Source organism: Thalassophryne amazonica, chromosome 10 (assembly GCF_902500255.1).
Source record: "Thalassophryne amazonica chromosome 10, fThaAma1.1, whole genome shotgun sequence".
In the NCBI taxonomy this organism is placed as follows: domain Eukaryota; kingdom Metazoa; phylum Chordata; class Actinopteri; order Batrachoidiformes; family Batrachoididae; genus Thalassophryne; species Thalassophryne amazonica.
Genome location: NC_047112.1, coordinates 9,816,406 through 9,826,071, shown reverse-complemented (window position 1 = coordinate 9,826,071; position 9,666 = coordinate 9,816,406).

The window sequence follows — 9,666 nt, the reverse complement described above, 5'->3', positions numbered from 1 at the left end:
TTAATTAATCAAAAACCCAGACAGAGCTTTAATTCATTTGAAAGCTTGACTCTTAGTCTTGTCCATCCAAATTGGAAGTCCCAAAAACCAGTTTTATTTGCTGTTATCTATCGTCCACCTGGTCATTACTGTGAGTTTCTCTGTGAATTTTCAGACCTTTTGTCTGACTTAGTGCTTAGCTCAGATAAGATAATTATAGTGGGCGATTTTAACATCCACATAGATGCTGAGAATGACAGCCTCAACACTGCATTTAATCTATTATTAGACTCAATTGGTTTTGCTCAAAATGTAAATGAGTCCACCCACCACTTTAATCATACTTTAGATCTTGGTTTGACTTATGGTATGGAAATTGAAGACTTAACAGTATTCCCTGAAAACCCCCTTCTGTCTGATCATTTCTTAATAACATTTACATTCACTTTAATGGACTACCCAGCAGTGGGGAATAAGTTTCATTACAGTAGAAGTCTTTCGGAAAGCGCTGTAACTAGGTTTAAGGATATGATTCCTTCTTTGTTATGTTCTCAAATGCCATATACCAACACAGTGCAGAGTAGCTACCTAAACTCTGTGAGTGAGATAGATTATCTCGTCAGTAGTTTTACATCCTCAATGAGCACAACTTTGGATGCTGTAGCTCCTCTGAAAAACAGAGCCTTAAATCAGAAGTGCCTGACTCCGTGGTATAACACAAACTCACAGCTTAAAGCAGATAACCTGTAAGTTGGAGAGGAAATGGCGTCTCACTAATTTAGAAGATCTTCACTTAGCCTGGAAAAAGAGTCTGTTGCTCTATAAAAAAAGCCCTCCGTAAAGCTAGGACATCTTACTACTCATCACTAATTGAAGAAAATAAGAACAACCCCAGGTTTCTATTCAGCACTGTAGCCAGGCTGACAAAGAGTCAGAGCTCTATTGAGCCGAGTATTCCTTTAACTTTAACTAGTAATGACTTCATGACTTTCTTTGCTAATAAAATTTTAACTATTAGAGAAAAAATACTCATAACCATCCCAAAGACATATAGTTATCTTTGGCTGCTTTCAGTAATGCTGGTATTTGGTTAGACTCTTTCTCTCCGATTGTTCTGTCTGAGTTATTTTCATTAGTCACTTCCTCCAAACCATCAACATGTCTATTAGACCCCATTCCTACCAGGCTGCTCAAGGAAGCCCTACCATTAATTAATGCTTCAATCTTAAATATGATCAATCTATCTTTATTAGTTGGCTATGTACCACAGGCTTTTAAGGTGGCAGTAATTAAACCATTACCATGACCCAGCTATCTTAGCTAATTATAGGCCAATCTCCAACCTTCCTTTTCTCTCAAAAATTCTTGAAAGGGTAGTTGTAAAACAGCTAACTGATCATCTGCAGAGGAATGGTCTATTTGAAGAGTTTCAGTCAGGTTTCAGAATTCATCATAGTACAGAAACAGCATTAGTGAAGGTTACAAATGATCTTCTTATGGCCTCAGACAGTGGACTCATCTCTGTGCTTGTCCTGTTAGACCTCAGTGCTGCTTTTGATACTGTTGACCATAAAATTTTATTACAGAGATTAGAGCATGCCATAGGTATTAAAGGCACTGCACTGCGGTGGTTTGAATCATATTTATCTAATAGATTACACTTTGTTCATGTAAATGGGGAGTCTTCTTCACAGGCTAAGGTTAATTATGGAGTTCCACAAGGTTCTGTGCTAGGACCAATTTTATTCACTTTATGCATGCTTCCCTTAGGCAGTATTATTAGAAAGCATTGCTTAAATTTTCATTGTTACGCAGATGATACCCAGCTTTATCTATCCATGAAGCCAGAGGACACACACCAATTACTTAAACTGCAGGAATGTCTTACAGACATAAAGACATGGATGAGCTCTAATTTTCTGCTTTTAAATTCAGATAAAACTGAAGTTATTGTACTTGGCACCACAAATCTTAGAAACATGGTGTCTAACCAGATGCTTACTCTGGATGGCATTACCCTGACCTCTAGTAATACTGTGAGAAATCTTGGAGTCATTTTTGATCAGGATATGTCCTTCAATGCGCATATTAAGCAAATATGTACCACTGCTTTTTTGCATTTGCGCAATATCTCTAAAATTAGAAAGGTCTTGTCTCAGAGTGATGCTGAAAAACTAATTCATGCATTTATTTCCTCTAGGCTGGACTATTGTAATTCATTATTATCAGGTTGTCCTAAAAGTTCACTGAAAAGCCTTCAGTTAGTTCAACATGCTGCAGCTAGAGTACTGACGGGGACTAGAAGGAGAGAGCATATTTCACCCATATTGGCCCCTCGGCTTCCTGTTAATTCTAGAATAGAATTTAAAATTCTTATTCTTACTTATAAGCTTTTTAATAATCAGGTTCCATCTTATCTTCGGGACCTCATAGTACCATATCACCCCAATAAAGCGCTTTGCTCTCAGACTGCAGGCTTACTTGTAGTTCCTAGGGTTTTTAAGAGTAGAATGGGAGGCAGAGCCTTCAGCTTTCAGGCTCCACTCCTGTGGAACCAGCTCCCAATTCGGATTAGGGAGACAGACACCCTCTCTACTTTTAAGATTAGGCTTAAAACTTTCCTTTTTGCTAAAGCTTATAGTTAGGGCTGGATCAGGTGACCCTGAACCATCCCTTAGTTATGCTGCTATAGACTTGGACTGCTGGGGGGTTCCCATGATGCACTGAGTGTTTCTTTCTCTTTTTGCTCTGTATGCACCACTCTGCATTTAATCATTAGTGATTGATCTCTGCTCTCTTCCACAGCATGTCTTTTTCCTGATTCTCTCCCTTCAGCCCCAACCAGTCCCAGCAGAAGACTGCCCCTCCCTGAACCTGGTTCTGCTGGAGGTTTCTTTCTGTTAAAAGGGAGTTTTTCCTTCCCACTGTCGCCAAGTGCTTGCTCATAGGGGGTCGTTTTGACCGTTGGGGTTTTTCTGTGATTATTGTATGGCTTTTGCCTTACAATATAAAGAGCCTTGGGGCAACTGTTGTTGTGATTTGGCGCTATATCAATAAAATTGATTTGATTTGATTTAGTCACATAGCACTACTAGTATTCTGAACACTACTCTGAACACGTCACTGTGGAGGGTTTTTAGATTACTATTACACCCTTGAACTTGAGATTCTCTACAAGTCAGGTATCAGTGTGGCTGGATCCTCTGTTGGAATTGTGATTTTTATATATGTAAAAACCCAATCTGATCACTTGTGTGTGTGTGTGATTTTTTGTGTATCCGATAAATCCAATACACAAATGGTGTTTGTTTTGACCAGGTGGAGTAATTACGGTTTTTCAGGGTGAGATTGAACGTTTGAACTGAGGTGTACAAAGTGGGATTTTAGAATTAAAGCCGCTATTTTCATTTTTTTTTTAAGCTGCACACTGGTGTTCTCGCTACGTTTAAGATGTTTCAGTTGTGGATCTGATCCAGCCATCCTCTTACACTGCGTGCACAATTATTAGACGAGTGAGTATTCTGACCTCATCATTTCTGTGCCTATTTTCCAATTCCACCTTATATAAACCTGACTGCTTATTGGATTTAAGTATTCTCAAGTGTTATGAAGTTTGGGGTGGGGTGACCTAAAGAGATTCTTCTTCTTTGTCTTTCGGCTGTTCCCGTTAGGGGTCGCCACAGCAGATCAATCGTTTCCATCTCACCCTGTCCTCTGTATCTTCCTCTGTCACACCAACCACCTGCGTGTCCTCTCTCAGCACATCCATGAACCTCCTCTTTGGTCTCCCTCTTCTCCTCCTTCCTGGTGGCTCCATCCTCAGCATCCTTCTCCCTATATACCCTGGGTCCCTCCTCTGCACATGTCCAAACCATCTCAATCTCGCCTCTCTGACTTTGTCTCCAAACTGTCCCACCTGAGCTGTCCCTCTGATATGTTCATTCCTAATCTTGTCCATTCTTGTCACTCCCAAAGAGAATCTCAACATCTTCAGCTCTGCCACCTCCAGCTCTGCCTCCTGTCTTTTTTTTAGTGCCACTGTCTCTAAACCATACAACATAGCTGGTCTCACTACTGTTTTGTAAACTTTCCCCTTCACTCTTGCTGATATTCTTCGGTCACAAATCGCTCCTGCCACCTTTCTCCACCCACTCCACCCTGCCTGCACTCTCTTCTTCACCTCTCTACCACACTCTCCATTACTTTGAACAGTTGACCCCAAATATTTAAACTCATCTACTTTCACCACTTCTACTCCTTGTAACTGCACTATTCCACTGGGCTCCCTCTCATTCACACACATGTACTCAGTCTTGCGTCTACTGACTTTCATTCCCCTTCTCTCCAAAGCATATCTCCACTTCTACAGACTAGACTCAACTTGCTCTCTACTCTCACTACAGATCACAATGTCATCTGCAAACATCATAGTCCATGGGGACTCCTGTCTGATCTCATCTGTCAACCTGTCCATCACCACTGCAAACAAGAAAGGACTCAGAGCTGATCCTTGGTGTAATCCCACCTCCACCTTGAATGAGTCTGTCATTCCGACTGCGCATCTCACCGCTGTCACACTATTCTTGTACATGTCCTGCACTACCCTAACATACTTCTCTGCCACTCCAGACTTCCTCATACAATGCCACAACTCTTCTCTTGGCACCCTATCATAAGCTTTTTCTAAGTCCACAAACACACAATGTAACTCTTTCTGTCCTTCTCTGTACTTTTCCAACAGTATTCTCAGAGCAAACATTGCATCTGTAGTGCTCTTTCTCGGCATGAAACCATATTGCTGCTCACAGATCTTCACCTGTTTTCTAAGCCTAGCTTCTACTACTCTTTCCCATAACTTCATGCTGTGGCTGATCAGCTTTATGCCTCTGTAGTTACTGCAGCTCTGCACATCACCCTTGTTCTTGAAAATAGGAACCAGCACACTTCGTCTCCACTCCTCAGGCATGCTCTCACTTTCCAAGATTTTATTAAACACTCTGGTTAGAAACTCTACTGCCATCTCTCCTAGACATTTCCATGCCTCCATTGGAATGTCATCTGGACCAACTGCCTTTCCACTCTTCATCCTCTTCATAGCAGCCCTCACTTCTTCCTTGCTAATCTCTTTTACTTCCTGATTTACTCTCACCACATCATCCAGCCTTTTCTCTCGCTCATTTTCTTTATTCATCAACTCTTCAAAATATTCCCTCCACCTTCTCAGCACACACTCCTCACTTGTCAGCACATTACCATGTGCATCTTTTACCACCCTAACCTGCTGCACATCCTTTCCAGCTCTGTCCCTTTGTCTGGCCAATCAGTACAAGTCCTTTTCTCCTTCCTTACTATTCAACATCTGGTACAGCTCGCAATATGCCTTTTCCTTTGCTTTTGCCACTTCTCTTCTTGCCTTACGCCGCATCTCCTTGTACTCCTGTCTACTTTCTTCGTCTTTCCGACTATCCCAAAACCTTTTCGCCAACCTCTTTCTCCTTATGCTTTCCTGGACCTCTTCATTCCACCACCAAGTCTCCTTGACTTCCTTCCACTGTCCAGATGTCATACCCAGTACTGCCCTAGCTGTCTCCCTCACCACATCTGCAGTACTTTTCCAGTTGTCCAAAATTGCTTCCCCTCCAACTAGTGCTTCTCTCACCTGCTCGCTAAATTTCACACAACACTCTTCCTCCTTCAGCTTCCACCATCTGATCCTTTGTTGAGCTCTCACTCTCTTCTTCTTCTTTACCTCTAAAGTCATCCTACAAACAACCATCCTATGCTGTCTAGTGACACTCTCTCCTGCTACCACCTTACAGTCTGTGATTTCTTTTAGCTTGCATCTCCTATAAAGAATGTAGTCCACCTGTGTGCACCTTCCTCCACTCTTATATGTTACCCTGTGCTCCTCCCTTTTCTTAAAGTAGGTATTCACCACAGCCATTTCCATCCTTTTTGCAAAATCAACTACCATCTGTCCTTCCCCATTCCTATCCTTGACCATATCTACCCATTAGAGATTAATGTCCTATATCAAGGAATGGGCCAAAAAAGATTTAATCAACACTGAAAAGTCAGAAATGGTAAATGGTCTTTCAGAGGGATGAAACGCTTTTGAAATAGTCAAGCTATTGAGGCGTGATCACAAACGATCAAATGTTTTGTTGCAAATTGTCAACTGGGTCACAAGAAATCTGTGGATAAGAAAAGCTGCAAATTAAATACCAAAGACTTGAAGAATTAAATGTGTGTCTACAACCCCTGGCAAAAATGATGGAAACACCGGCCTCGGAGGATGTTCATTCAGTTGTTTAATTTTGTAGAAAAAAAGCAGATCACAGACATGACACAAAACTGAAGTAATTTCAAATGGCGACTTTCTGGCTTTAAGAAACACTATAAGAAATCAGGAAAAAAATTGTGGCAGTCAGTACCGGTTACTGTCATGAAAAACAAAAGAACGCTCCAACACATCACTAGTATTTTGTTGCACCACCTCTGGCTTTTATAACAGCTTGCAGTCTCTGAGGCATGGACTTAATGAGTGACAAACAGTACTCGTCATCAATCTGGCTCCAACTTTCTCTGATTGCTGTTGCCAGATCAGCTTTGCAGGTTGCAGCCTTGTCATGGACCATTTTCTTCAACTTCTGCCAAAGATTTTCAATTGGATTAAGATCCGGACTATTTGCAGGCCATGACATTGACCCTATGTGTCTTTTTGCAAGGAATGTTTTCACAGTTTTTGCTCTATGGCAAGATGCATTATCATCTTGAAAAATGATTTCATCATCCCCAAACATCCTTTCAATTGATGGGATAAGAAAAGTGTCCAAAATATCAACGTAAACTTGTGCATTTATTGATGATGTAATGACAGCCATCTTCCCAGTTCCTTTACCTGACATGCAGCCCCATATCATCAATGACTGTGAAAACTTACATGTTCTCTTCAGGCAGTCATCTTTATAAATCTCATTGGAACGGCACCAAACAAAAGTTCCAGCATCATCACCTTGCCCAATGCAGATTCGAGATTCATCACTGAATATGACTTTCATCCAGTCATCCACAGTCCACGACTGCTTTTCCTTAGCCCATTGTAACCTTGTTTTTTTCTGTTTAGGTGTTAATGATGGCTTTCGTTTAGCTTTTCTGTATGTAAATCCCATTTCCTTTAGGCGGTTTCTTACAGTTCGGTCACAGACGTTGACTCCAGTTTCCTCCCATTCGTTCCTCATTTGTGTTGTTGTGCATTTTCGATTTTTGAGACATATTGCTTTAAGTTTTCTGTCTTGACGCTTTGATGTCTTCCTTGGTCTACCAGTATGTTTGCCTTTAACAACCTTCCCATGTTGTTTGTATTTGGTCCAGAGTTTAAACACAACTGACTGTGAACAACCAACATCTTTTGCAACATTGCGTGATGATTTACCCTCTTTTAAGAGTTTCATAATCCTCTCCTTTGTTTCAGTTGACATCTCTCGTGTTGGAGTCATGATTCATGTCAGTCCACTTGGTGCAACAGCTCTCCAAGGTGTGATCACTCCTTTTTAGATGCAGACTAACGAGCAGATCTGATTTGATGCAGGTGTTAGTTTTGGGATGAAAATTTACAGGGTGATTCCATAATTTATTCATCAGAATTGAATGAGTCCATATTTTTTTCCCTCTGCTTGGTCTAAAAAATTAACCGTTACTGACTGCCACAATTTGTTTCTTGATTTCTTATAGTGTTTCTTAAAGCCAGAAAGTTGCCATTTGAAATGAATTTAGTTTTGTGTCATGTCTGTGATCTGCTTTTTTTCTACAAAATTAAACAACTGAATGAACATCCTCCGAGGCCGGTGATTCCATAATTATTGCCAGGGGTTGTACAAGGCAGGTATGATTTTTATGCCGCACAGCACCCCATGGGTTCACCAGCAGAGGCCTCAGAGAGGATGGAATAAAAACACAGCAACCATCCTCACTTGACTTGAACACTACTGTGAACTGGTGGGCCCTTTTTAAACGTGAGAGAAATTACAGCTAATGAACAGAGTTTGGGAGGCCGTGGTTCCAACTGCACCAAAACCTGACAGACCAAGAAACTGACACACTGTGGACGGACAGATGGATGGATCACGGCAGCTACTGAAAAGACAGATGGATATAATGATCACTGAACACATTTGAAATATCTGGTGTTCATTCTTAGTTGTGCCTTTCTCACTCATGAACAGGTTTTCATTTAGTTGTGTAATTGTGCGCACGCCCACACACGTTCCAGAGGAAGCCGAAACTCACTTTTACTTCCTAAAACATTCAGGTTTGGGGGTTTGAACATTTTGGATTTGCTGACAGCACTGAATTTGTTCATCAATGAATTAAATCCTCAAGAAAACATCTAATAGTTGTGCACACAGTATAGTCAGTTTCTGGAATTCTATTTTTTTTGTTCGTATTTGGGTTTTGGGGCTCCATATGAAGACCCACTGTAAACCTTCTGCTTGTGTGCATCTGTTCAAACGGGCCGTCGGCACACAATAAAGGCTTGCATCCATTTTCACTGAATTCATGATTGAATGTCGTGTTGCCATGTTTCACCCCATATTTAAAATATGATCACTATTTTACACATAAGCAAACCTCCATCAGGCTCTGCCCCTGTAGTCCTAAACTATATCTTGCGGAAGCAGCATAACAATCCTCAGATCAGCTCGCTCCAATTCTGTGACTGAAACCAGAACTGGGTTTTGCAGCACCCCCATAATTAAAATACCCTGCACGTGCAATACATCCAGTGGGCTTTTTTTCCCCCTTCTTCTTAAAACAGAATTGATTAACGAGTTCTTAAAGTAGGTGGTGACTACTTCTGTGTAACAATGCACAAATGAAATATTTGAAAAGAAAACTGACAGATTTCCCAGCAGTGAGCACCAAAACAAAACGTGCAAGAACGAGGCAGATTGGACACCTTAGATTCCCAAAAGGCATTCAAGGATCTGCAGTGAATACCAAGTTAGTTTAGAAGATACATTTTGTTTTTGTTTTCCCAGAATTAAAATGTTTTCAATTGCTGCTAACAGCCAATAGGAGGTGGACCACAAAATGCAACCTCAAAAACATTTCAATCATCATGAAAATTCAGTAAGGAATGTTATATATTTTATTCCAATTCTAAGGTGGAACTATGCCAGTATACTACAAAGGTATGTCTAAAAAGGAAGAGTAAAATAGAGTAGAAAAGAGTAGAGTAGAGCCACTTAGGTGCCTGGTCTTGAGAACCAGGGATAGTGATGGTTGAGGATGGATGGCGGAATCGTGACATTTTAAGTAGTTTATTTCAAGGCCATTTGAACCCAAAGGAATCTGAGATAAAGTTCTAGTTGTAGGTTTTGAAATTTTCAATTTTCAAAAATTCAGGCTGAACACTGAGCCCGATGCACTGGGGTTGACAGCGGAATATGCCAGCCGCTCAAAATACTACAAACCACAGGAAGGTGGAGTCTGGTGTGATGTCACAGTGCTAACAGGAAGTCAGTCCATGTAGGAGGTGTGGCCGCCTTCGTGCACTCTGCAGTACTCCTGCCCCGCTGTGGCTCTCTTCTTGCAGGGCTTCCCGATCTTCGTGACGGCGCTGCACAGCTGGCGTCCTGACGCTGAGCTGCCGCGTGGAAGACAACACGACTCCGATAAAACTCA